The following is a 13,092-nucleotide window of genomic DNA, read 5'->3' as shown; positions in this document are numbered from 1 at the left end:
GCATTTCTTAAAAAAAAGTCACCCTTCTCTAGTCAACAGTGCACTATAAACAATCCAAGTAAAATAATTAATCTGTTATGCAAAACTACGTAAAGACCCCAACAGAGAATGAAGCTCCCTTTTGAGTATATCAAAAATGTGTGCAAGAGCTTAGATATGATAATAAACTCAAGAGTTTAAGGCTAAAGTTCCCTCCCTTCCCTGCCCCACAAACTTTATGAAGCTAGACAGCTTAATCCAAGTGGTCTAGTTTCCAAGAGCTCAGAGCAGATCTACTGATGTGCAAGATTTCTACATATTTGTTCTGGTTGTGTTTGTTGCCATGGAGTCTGGTAGAATATTTCGATGTGTGACCATTGGACAGGATGTTTGTGATTACAGCATGGGCTGCTTGCCTTCTCCATGTGGAGAGGAGGCTGAGCCTGTGCTCCTGCCCTTTAGCTGTCTCTTAGCTCTGCATTCTGGCTTAGGGCTTAGACCTCAGTCTTCCACCACGTTGATCAGTCAAGTCCCAGCTATATTAGAAGGTTGAATTCCCATTTGTGTGTTACCAGCAGAGCTGCAGCATTGTGGATAAGCTGCACTATGTGATTTCTCAGTCACAAGAGCGTGGAAAAGATCAGGTGAGCAGAGAGTGGCTCCCTTGAGGAAACACAGCCTTCAGAATTGCCATTTGGGAAATTTGTCTGCAAACCTCCTGACAACCACAATGAAAACAGTATTTTAAAAAGCAACAGGTTATTTCACAATAAAAATGTCATCTTTGGAAATATGTTTCCTTTTGATTATACATACAGAGATAAAGAATATGGCAGAGTCCAATATTTGACATTTCAAGCTGAAGGTATTTAGAGTAAGGAGGAAGAGGAAAAAGAACTATTGCATCTCCAGTCTGCTGTTTCTTCAGATATGCCTTCAGTTTGAACACAGAGACATCTCTTAAGGAACTGTCACTTACATCAATGCCTGTAAAAATTAACAAAATGGAGCCATCAATCATTTAAAAGTGTAGATGCAGCAGCTGGTGAGCAGTTTGCTGTCTGGCATTCCTCATGGAGAGAGATGCCAGAAATTTACTGCCAAAACACTTCAGCTAAGTGATCTCAGATGAAAAAATGACAGCTTCTGCTAATGAACAGTCAGTGCTGTGAGCATAAACACTCATCACAGTCCCAGAGTGGAAGGACTGTGGTGGTATGCAAAAACTCCTTTCTTTGCACCCATGTGCACATTTAGCCCAATCACACCCTGTGATGGTTCTGGAGCTGGAGTGTGTACTGTGAGAAGAAAGAGCAAAGGGCATCTGCTGCCAAGGACACAGCTCAAACACCTTGCTGACCTCTTCTCAGAGAGTCATAACTTTGCTCCAGAGGCAGCTGCAGGAAGGCTTGCTGCATCCTGGCTCCTAAGGAAGGCAGTGAAGATCATAGGAACGACACCACCTCCTGCCCCAGCCACAGGCAACAGCAGATGTCTGGGAGAAGAGTACCAAAACCAGCACAGTATTGTCCACTGGGCACCTGACATCCACCATGACACATGGTAAGATACAAGGTGTAGGGGCAAAATTGCCTTCAAGAGCCACTGCACTCACCTGGTTCTTGTTAACTACCCTAATCTCTTTTTTAATTCCCTTAAACTTCTGGTTTCCATATGGTAAGGGCAATGTGTTTCACCATTTCATCATGCACTGTATGGGAAAAGGCCTTCCTTTATCTTCATGGCATTCAAAATGAGTTGTTTTGGGTGATGTGTATGTTTGGGAATATTTCTCTGCAACTGCAAATGAATTATTAAGACTGATGCAAGCGTCAACTTGATTTAAAATCTGAAGCATTTGATCAGCAGATTATGCACTGCAGACACCAACAAGCATTTTAGAGTGTTTTATAGTAAAGAAGTTTTAAAGAAAGAAGACAGCTGTAGCTCTGGAGCTCAAGGTTTAGTGTTTTTATTTGTGGGAAGCCCATGTTAACTGGCACAAATAATATCCTGACATTGTCAAAAGGGGCTTTTGCAATGCCTTGTACTCACCTTCAGGGTACAGACACACAGATGTCTAGAAACTGAATACAGGCCTGGAAGAGAGTTGGTATTTGCAGCAATTTTCTACAGCATTTGAGAAAAATAACTAGGAATTGTACACATCATCTGGATGTAAGAAACCTTGCAAAAACATCCAGGCTCTGAGAGAGTACACACTGTGATGGGCATTCATGCCTTGGGTTGAGATACTTCAGCTGAAGCTGATGAGCCAGCTGGGACTAGACCTTCCTCCTGTCCCACTTAGATTTCTTTAGGATTCCTGATGGGCATGGAGAAAAGCATATTCAAAATCATAAGTCTGGGCCAACTCAAAAGTGTAAAATCAAGGAAAGACATTTCATTCTTTCCTTAAAAGAACAGATGAAACTAATAAAGCTTAACATATGTGCAAAGGATACGAACCCTGGCAAACGAAAGAGTTAATGTTGGTGGCCAATAAAAATCCCTGGCCCCTCAGGGGAAGCAGAGGTGAATTAAGTTTCTTTGTTTACATTTACTGCAAAAACTGTGCTCTCATTTTAAACAGGTATTGTCAATCCACTGCTATTAGCCCCTTATCACAGTCCCCCTGCTAGAGGGGAATATAGCTAAACAGAAATAGTTTGCATCTAATTTAGTCAGACATGACTCAACAAATTTTGTCATTAAGTATTATCCATGTCATGCCTAGGCTTTGGGGTTTTATTGTGCTCTTACAGTCCTTTATTTATCACATTTCAGGCAGGAGGCATGATTTTAGTCAGTCTACCGCAAAGTACAATTTTGGATAGGTAACTATTGGCCTATTCTGTGCTCAATCCACTGCATGTGGGAAAATGTTAGTAAGTAGTATAATGGCTCCCTAAGAGAACTGCACATCTATCTATCTATCATCTATCTATCTATCTATCTATCAATCTATCATCTATCCATCCATCCTTCCATCCACATCTAATCCACACAGAAACGTCAGGACCTAACACAGAACATGTACTGCAGGGTAGGTGTCTTTCTCAGTGTCCCTGTATGGGGTCACCAGGCTGAATTGTCCTTCCACGTGTCTCACTGTTGCTCCTTTGGTAAAAACAACATTTTTGCAGTTTCAGAAATAGCTATAAGGTGAGGTAGTTATTAGCTCATCCTCTCTGTTGTAGAAATATTTGGCATACCAAGTATAGACTATTTCCTCTGTTTTTATTCAGACCAAGAATATTCTCCAATTTCAGAGAGCTCAGACTTTACCCAAATGTTTGTTTTCTCCATGCAATTCAGTCATCTAACTTGAATGTCCCACAAGTGACATCTACAGTCATCCTCTCTGAGGAACTGAGAAAACATCGTGTTTTAGAGAGGCTTGGCAGAGAATTCCCTGGTCCTTAGCTGCAAATTGAATTGCCTGTGGCAGGTTTGTTCCCTGCAGCATTTGGGGGTATTCTCAGCAAAGTGACAGCCTGTGGATGTAGGCAAAAATCCACATCAAAACAAATACAAAACACCTCCCTCCAGATGCAGCAACTGAAAAGCAAGTTTTCTGTGTGGGAACTGGGCTCATACACCTGACAACCAAGTGGGCACCATAAAATGCAGAGACTGTGAGTTAATAAATAATATTTTACTGTTCTTATGGGCTTTTTCCTCTAATATAAAAATGCTTTATAATCCTTGCTGTATTTCTGGCTTTATGTATTCACTGACATCTGTTCTTTGTCTCTTTTCTGTTTTTCTGGGGCTTGCTTACCATCCTCCTGCTTGTTTATCTTTTAGGGCATCCCTTTCTTGCTGCTTCTGCTCTCTTCCCAGTGGGCTTTTCTCCTCATGCTTTGCTGAGCAGTGGTATTCTTTCCCATGCACATTTTATGTCTGTGGGGTCCTTATGCCACAGCCTTTTCTTCCTTATTCTATCAATGTAGTTGTTACTCTGCACGCTTGAGCTGATTTGGCTCATCTCAGTGGATTTGGCATCTTTTTTATGCATTCTCTTGCAGTCTGCTGGTGTAATTGCTTTAGTGCAGGGCAGAGGGACAGAGTGAGGCTCCTTGGGCTGGCACTGGGCAGCCATGGAGCACAGAGTGCAGGGCTGCTCCTTGCTCTCTCCTGCAGGAGAGGGAAGGGCAGGGACACAAGAAGCAGTGGCTTGAAGACACTCAACTGCCAGATGTGACAGCAGGAATGGAAACAGAGCTTCCACCTACTGCTTTCTCACCATGAGAATACCATGAACTGCCACTCTCACTGTAGTGTCCTGAAGGCACTTTCAGAGATGAGGCTGTTACATAGGAGAAACCTGCTTGAGGAAGCCACCAAACATTGAAATCAGTGTGTCAGGTGTTAAATATAGACATTTCTAGCTAAAAGGCAGAAAGAGACTGTAGCCAATTTTCTTCACATCAGTCACTTGCAAAATTGTGTTTTCAAAACAAATGTTAAACATGGAAAGGTTTATCTGAGCTGTCTGAGGTGATCCATTGCATCTTTTCTGTAGCTTTCAATTAAGAGCAAGAAAGTTGTTTGCTCTCTCACATCTATCTAAGCAACAAAATTAAGTTGCCATATTTGCCACAGCTATCCCCACTTCAGAAATTTTTGGAAAAGCCACTTTGAGGAAGTAAAACAAGTTTTGCATTTTATTGAAAATTAATCTAGTTTTTTAGACAATGAGAATCTTTTATTCTCTAAGTTAAAACAGAATGTATGCAGCCTGTTTCTAATTCACATTGTCTGTGAAATTGAAGCAATGAATTCATCTTGACTTTCATGTTTGTTGTCCCAAGTAAAAAATCCTCTCCATCAATTGCTCATTATTTGCTGAGGGTGTTTACTGCTAAGTTTGTGTATGATTGCAAATTAAACAAGCACATTGAAGCTCCATCATCTAACACATGGTCACTATTCATATTTGGCAGGGCCTGTTTTTCTCATTGAAAAAGCATCTCTGAAAAAGCACCTCAGACATAGTATTTTACTTGATATTAAAAAAGTGTTTCAGATCTTCTATTGGGCAGAAAGTACAGGAGATAAGCAGGGAGGTCAGTATAAAACTAAATGTTTCTATGTCCAAAATAGTAACTAACTTGTTCTGTGCAAGCACTTGAATACTAACATCAGCATATTAAGAGGTAAGAAAATAATGATCTTATTTATGACTTTAAGTACAAATATTCCAGCAGAATTTCATTGATTAATTATTACTGCATCAAACTTCCAGTGGAATGATTCCTGGTTTATAGAAATAGCTTTTTAAGGCTTTTTATTTTAAGGGTCATATTTTTTGGATACTTATGAGAAATAACTTTAGGAAGGATTAATTTTCAGAAGGTTACTTCTTGATACCTTCTGAAGACCTGACATTGTCAGAGTTTCTCATGTGAGCATCTAAAATGCGATACACTCAGTGCCATTAATTTTTTTTTAATTTTACCCACTTTAATTTTAAAAATAATGAAAAAAATTTGTAAATCAGCAGATTTATCAAAGGGGGGAAAAATCTTTTGTTCACCACCACTGTTTCTTTCTGCAGGATGACTATTTTCTAAGCACCAAGCCATTCAAGTACACAAATACCAGTAGGATGTCTTCCAGGCTGTGTTTTCAGAAGCTTGTGAGTCAGACAGGAGCTGCTCCTGGTACCACCCTTGGCTGGTGGAGGGCATTTACTCTGCTGGCCATGGATGCTTCATGTGGCTGGAAACACCTCCTGAAGGGGAAGTACATCTGCTCCACATGGACTCTTTCTGTGTGCTCTAGGAGAGCTCATTGGCTGTTTTTCTTTTCCTCACCTCCAACTGCTACAACCCATCCATCATGGTAATTGATTTCCTCAGCTGAAGACCTTCATCTGGTCTCTCCTGTTCAGAGCCTGATCTTACAGGAGACTGGGAAGCCATAGCCTAGAGACATCTGTAACACATAATGCAGTAAAAATGAAGGATGAGGCACTGCTGCACTTGAACAGAACCCTCCACCTGTCACACCATTCTCTCCAATTTCTTCCTATTTCCTTTCTGCTGCTGCTGCTGCTGCTCTTGAAAGGGTGAAGCCTTGCAGAGTTGGAGCCCAGCTGGTATGAAGGTAGCTGTCAAATTGTTCCTGGCTAAGGACACAAGAAGCTGCAGCCTCAAGTTTGAAATTTACACAACAGCATTGCAGTTTCAGTGTTTCTACTTGCTGTGAGCACTGGATATTCCTATTCCCAGTGGCCCAGCAGTGGACTTCACAATGGGGCAGTCGTAGGCTGCACCAGGGGGTGAATGGTGTTGATCTCCCCTGTGCCCTGCAGCTGTGAGCGTGTGGAATCACGGCAGGCAGGCGACCACTGCTGCAGAGATGAAAGCTGGGTAATCTGCAAATGGCCTTTGACAAGCTGCTGGGGGAGAAAGAACTGACAGCAAGACAGGGGAGCAGCAAGTTTTATCTTCCACGTGGCAGCAGGCAGTGATAAAATAGCAGTGGGCTTTATGTCCCAGGATCTGACTTGTCACTGTCCAAGAAGAAACACTTCGTGGGACAAATAGCAGTGTCAGCAGAGCATGTGTGTGGAATTTGCATTTGCATAACCCAAGAATGCCAGCATGAGGTAACAGTTGACATCTAACCATGACTTCTTTAGGCCTCCATAGGTTTATTTTGACCTTATACCCTATAAAATTAAACCCCTGGGTCTTTGTCTGTAAATATATCTTTACTAAAACAATAGAACCTGGCCAAGGACACTGGAGAATGAGGTGACCCAGCTGAGTTACATGGAAATTGAGAGTGCTAAGTAGCTCTGGAGGTCAGGCTGCAAGTTATATATAGTTCCTCAGAATTTTGCAGCATCACATTTGGCATGGGGATGAGGATTCTTAAATTCTGCTGTTAAGGAAGAAAATGATGCATTTTTCACACCCTTAGGAGAAATCACATTAGGTAGCAGAGCCAGTTTTGCAGGAGCATGTAGATGCCCACAGCTAGTGGCAGGCTCTTTGTGAAACTGATAAATGGAGGGAGCAGCTATCTGGATTTCCACTGGGAGCCCTGGCATTGCCAACTCTTCCCAGGGGCTCCAACTGCAGCAAGGAGACATCAACCTGCAGGTGGTTTGCCAGCACTTGGGCACAGTCCAGCACACTAAAGTGGATTCATTGGTGAAGGCAAGAGGAAGATTTTTCAATTCATCCTAAAGAGGACCTAACCTCCATAAATTTAAAATAAAAACTACAGTTAGTTCCAGTCCTCATCTTTTTTCCTAGTATGTTATGTTGGCGAAAAGATGGACATTGTACTCTACCATGTCAGTAATGGACATGAAATGTAACTTCAGAGAAAGATCAAGAGGTATTTCTTCTTGATGCATTCAGCAGAAAATTGATTGTTTACTACTTTCTACAGAATGTGACTTCTTGCTATGTTTTTTTCAGACACAGAGCAAAATGTGGTTTAATTCTTCAGCTCCGTTCCCCAGCTCTGGGTAAGTCTGTGGTTTGGGGTGGAGAGGAGAAAAGCTCCAGGCAGAGGAATGAGACAAAATGTTCTTGTGGTCATTCATGTGGCTTGTCATCAGCTCCAGGGGAGGAAGGCACAGCTCTTGTGAAGGCTCTGGCAGCACTGAAACCAGCTGGGATTGCAGAAAAAGATGCACAGAAGGAACAGTGCTGTGATGAAGAACCTGTTTCTCATGTAGAGAAAGCCCATCACAAAATGTAAAGCCGACCCTGCAGTGATGGAAGGTCGTGGAGGATTCTGAGTGCACATGAACATCAGGTCACCAGTGCTTTTACATGACATTTTCTGAAACCACACAGCACAGGTGCACAAAGGAACATGTTTCTACAGGGACAGGAAGGACATCTCCGTTTTGCTTGGAGCAGCGCACAGGCAGTGAAAAGGTCAAGCACTTCCCATCGTGGGCAGTGACAAGGGCAAGCACTTCCCATCATGGGCAGTGGGACAGCTGCCCAGCACTCCACAGATACCTGCTGGCTCTGAGGCATGTGTCCTGCAGCCAAGGGACGCTTTGGCCACTGGAATTTACGCTCCACACATGATGCTTTTCCTGACGCAGAAAGCAAATTATCCACACTTAAGCTCCATGGGGGAACTTTCCCAAGAGGAAGGAACACCAGAGGGAAAAAATGAAAATGACATCTTTTGCCTTCCAAAGAAAACAGCCCTCCTCCCAGACCCCTAATTAAAATGCAAAGGTTTAATAGGCAAACCAGCAGAAGTCTTAATCATTGTGACTCAGCTCACGGAAAGACGTCCAGCATTCAGCTGAACAGCAGCAGATTGTTGGCTTCCTTTGAGGAGAGACTACCGTTCATTGTTCCCTGGAAAGTGCCTCATGTTTTGATTGCAGGGGATGTAAGCAATGGCCTGTCATCTCTCATTTGCAAGGGAGTCCAGTTGTGGTGAAAGAAAACGGTGAGGACAGTGAGGAGAGCAAGCCTGGAGTCCTAGGCTTACAGACCTGTGGTGGAATGTGGGCTCATGGACCACCCAGATGCTCTTCCCTTTCATACTGGAACATCAGCTAAACCCAAACCTTTTCCAACAGGCACTTCCTGGGTCTGATCTTGAGTATCTGCATCTTCCATGGATGAGTTTGGATGGCATTTAGCTATGTCATAAGAACATTTTTCTTGGTGCTTAGCCTGAGCATCCCCAGGTGCAGGTCTGTCCCATTGATCCAGTACCACACTGGCATCAAGGGCCTTCATTCTCCTTTCAGTCTTGACCTTCTCCCAACAGGAACTGTGCCCTCCACTTGCCTTTACTGAGGTTCATTTTTGTGTCACTTAGCTTAGGTATTAAATATTTTCAAGTAAACTGTATTTTCAGGTGGGGCACCTGATAGCATGCATTATGTATATGTGTGTATATACATGTATGTATATATGTATGTGTTTTTAGAAATATATAGGAATTCAGCACCAGTCTTTTATTTGTATGAGATATGTATTGTATAATCTGAAGTTCATTACATGTCATGGAAAAGAAATGAAGCTACCACGCATATAATTTTTCTCGTAAATTCATTAAGAAGCCCATGAATACTTCTGGTCAGAAAAAAACAAACCAAAAGGAGCACCTTTGTTCAACATTTGTTAAGCAAATTTAAAAAATAAAGATATATTTTAATAGCTTTTTACTTGGAAGTTAGTGTGTTCTAAAGGTTTTGAATCATGAAGGAGGTTTTAGTCCACTGGAAGGAACATTGAGAAGGGAAATATTCTGCAAACAAATGAAATTTGAAATTGGGATCAGGCTGAAACCATTTCACTTTTGTGTCTCTCAGGTTGGCTGGTGAATTGAGGTCATTAATTACATGGCTTCCACTGTCCCTCAACACAGGAGTTCAGGAATCCTGGTACCCTGGATTTGTGACCACAGGAGCCTGTGAATCATGAAACAACATTTAAGCACAGGACTCTAACTATAAATAAAAATATGTCTTTGTGGAAATTTAATGTGAAGATAATTCACAAGCATGTTTTTTGGTAGGAAACCATTGCACAAAATGTATGGGTAGGGCAAAACATTGGTTAAAATACCACCCAGGTAAATCAGTTTCCCAGGCAATATATAGAGAGTGCTGCCATTTAACTGCTCTGAGGCAGCCAGCAAGAATTCTAGAGCAGTCTGCCAAATAGCTAGATGTTGCTGATGGAAAAAATTAGCCTCAGTACATTGGCATCTGGAGTCTGTGACTGCCATCCAAAAAGAAAAGGGATTGGTGCTGTGGAATTGGGTAATTGCACTCCAGAAGCCTACCACAAGTCTGCTGCGGCTTTATTAAAAAAAAAAAATTAAAAAAAATTAATGTTCTTAATTAAAAAATAAGGGGTTGAAAGTATAGAAAGTAAGATGTTAGGGGAAGACATAGAGTTAACTGGATAAAAGGAATCACAGTTTCTGTGTGTGTCCAACACAGACATATGTGCCTTTCTGTGCATATGCTGGTTTGTGTTTCAGAGTACTTGTTCCTGTGTCAACTCTGTGTCCATTTCACAAAGAATTACACACTCCATTTACTTGAGGTTCCAATGTATATTACTTGGGGGAAAAGAAACAGTTTCTGAGTACAGCCGATGTTTTAACAATTCTATTCCTTCCTCTCTTCCCTGCACACTCCCTGCTGTAAATAAATAATTTATTTTTGGTGGGGGGAGGCTGTCAGATGCCGGCAATCACCTCCTGTAATGATCCCAAGGGTGGGAGTGTAGCTGAAGTAACCACGGCGGAGCAGCAACTAGAGATAAACTACCAGTTCTTAATCTGAAAGCATTCTTATTCATAGGAGAAATTTTAAGGAATCATGGCACCTTAATGCAAAATGTTTAGTTGCCTCACTTGTCACAGTTTGCTTTACTCCTGGTGTCCTGGAGATGACATTGAAACCACTCTGCTTGTATTTCTGCATGGCACTTTCTTTTGAAGACTTTAGCTGTGGGTGTTCAGAAGTCCTTCTCTCCAGATGAACAATGACACATCTCACATTTGAAACTTTACAGAAAACCCGCTTAGTAGTTTTTCCATTAAATTAAAAATCACTGTATTTCTTATACAAGACTGACTGAAAGATGGTGTAGGTTTAAAGCCTCAGGTCTAGAGAGCGTCTGGTTCTCAGATGGGGATATGCTCAGTGCCAAGATACCTGTTGATAAGAATTCAAGTATTTATGAATGATAGGAAACTGCACAACATGTGGACGTAAAGATACTATTCTACCTGTTATTCCAAATATACAGGGATATGGTGAAATCTGTTGTCTCCTCTCCTCTGTCCATGCAGAAGGAGTGAGAGGAAGCATGTTATTTGTCATAGACATAGATGGGACTGATCACATGCTTAAAATTAGGGAAGCACCTAAGTGTTTTGCTGAATGATGATGTCCTAAAAGACCATGTGTGCTGCATTGGGTACTCCTGAGGAGTATCCATGAAGGATGCAATGCAGTTGCATTGTAATTCAGATTTTCTGGATGTCTTTTCAGCCTACAGTGTTGTTTTTGTGTGTCTGTGACAATTAATAAGCCTCACTTTCTGTGAACGGAGCAACGAATAGGTGGTGGTTCATATGCCATGATGGATTACCCACAGAATAAGACAGATACTATCCTGTTCTACCTGTCACAGCCTTTCTATACTACAGGCAAATGTGAAGAAAAAGGGTAGAAGAAATTAACTAGAGGTGAGTTAATTATTGGGTGAAAATATATCTTGTCAAGAGAGGAGTTCAGGGCTGAATATTTGTTGGAATACACATGCTTTTTGTGGGGGATGATAGACATATTGAAGTCAGTGCTAATTTGTAGAGGCAGTTCTCATATGCTTTATTAACGGCAGATAAGAAAAATAAGTGAATAAATACTTGAAATATAGCTTTCCAGAAATGGCTAAAATTTTTTTCTTAAAAATTAAATTAAGCAGAAACAAAATGCATTCACTAAGAAAAAGGCAAGACAAATGTCAGTACAGGAAAAAAACACATTGACTCAAGCACAGCCCTATGCAGCAAAGCACTTAAGCAGGTACTTAAGGTAGAGCACATACCTATTTGTTTTTCTAAATCATTGCCATGATTACAGGACATTTCATTTGATCTTTGTAGAATCTTCAGGTCCGGAGATCTTTTTGCTTTCACAAAGGAATCGCTGTCATTAATCATAAGGCATTAACATTCCCACTGCTGGGATTATGAATTACATTTCTGTAATAAATGTGAATGCCATTTCCCTCATCTCCTGTTCTTTCAAGAGCCCTAAAACTTTTATTTCAACTTCCAGACTCGCACTGAGGGCTTTGGCTAGGAGTTCGTGCTTCTGGCTCGCTTGAGCTAATTTGGCAAGTAATTTTAAAACAACTTCTATTGTACGTAGAGTTGCAGGGTTTGAAATATTGCTCAGTCAGCTCTTACTTCATGAACAGTTTGTTTGATTAGGTGCCCAGGTGAAAAACAGTCAGGGAACCTGGTGAGCTGTAAGCCTTCCACAGGGAGGAGGAAATGAAGTGGATTTGCTTGCTCCTTGGCAGAGCATTCCAGCTGTTCGGCTGTTGTGTAAAGAGGATTCGCCTCCCTCTGTCCACCTTTCAATAGCATTGCTGCTGTATTTTGTGAAAAGTCCTGCTCTGAAAACTCCTATGAGGCGTGTCCTTGGGCATCCACTGGAGTGACCATTGAAGTGGGTCTTGTCTGTGGACCTTGGCCTAATCTTGACGAGCTGCTGAGGCTTGGGGCAGCACCCAGCGAGGGCAGGACGACCATGCTCAGCCCTTATCAAGAGGCCACCTAGGTCCTAGTGCTCCCAAAGGGTCAGCTGCTTGCTGAGCATGGGCTGTCTGGATTCATACTTTAGATTTAAACCTCTAAACTTGTTCTAAGCATGACTTTGTGGACTTTATGAAGACTTTCACCTCTTGGAGGTTCCTAAAAGCTACTTTGGTCATGGTGGAGTATACAGCACCCGTATGGTCATAAAGCTGGGCTGGTCAGAAGGGCTCTGGTGTGATCTGGCTGTTCAGGGCCTCAACCATTTCTCACTGACCATGGTGAGCCTGTATTGGAGACATGAGCCCACAGGCTTCAGGTAGGTTTTGGGATGTGCAGGAATGAGGATGCAGGCAGTGCTCCCCCCATTGCTGTGGGGAGCCTGACTCACCAGGTCTGAAAGGAGAAGGAATGCCAAAACCACTGACAGATATCCCAGCAACAAAGAATTTACCTTCAGCAAGGAATTAATAGAATGTATAAGTATGAGCTGTGGAGAGGAAGAGAAGCACAGCAAACCAAAAAACCCCATAGCATTTGTTTCCAAATTCTTCCGCAAGCAAGACATACTATGTCCCGAGGACAGGACAAGAAAATAGATTGAGTTTATATAAAGCTGTGTGTGGAAACCTCCCTGGTAACAAAATGAGCTAATAAAAACCAAATATCAATGAGAATCCAAATATTCATCTTTAAAATAACTAAGCACTAAATTACACATCACAGACCTCTTCAGTCTTCTGGCAAAAGCTGCAGAAATGGAAACTCTTGAACACAAATAAAAAATGTGTTTGTTTAATTCTGCAGTTAGAGCAAGTCTCT

The sequence above is a fragment of the Lichenostomus cassidix genome, chromosome 4 (genome assembly GCF_008360975.1).
Source record: "Lichenostomus cassidix isolate B80296 chromosome 4, HeHo_3.0, whole genome shotgun sequence".
NCBI classification, from domain to species: Eukaryota; Metazoa; Chordata; class Aves; order Passeriformes; family Meliphagidae; genus Lichenostomus; species Lichenostomus cassidix.
Note: the sequence above shows the minus strand (reverse complement) of the source record.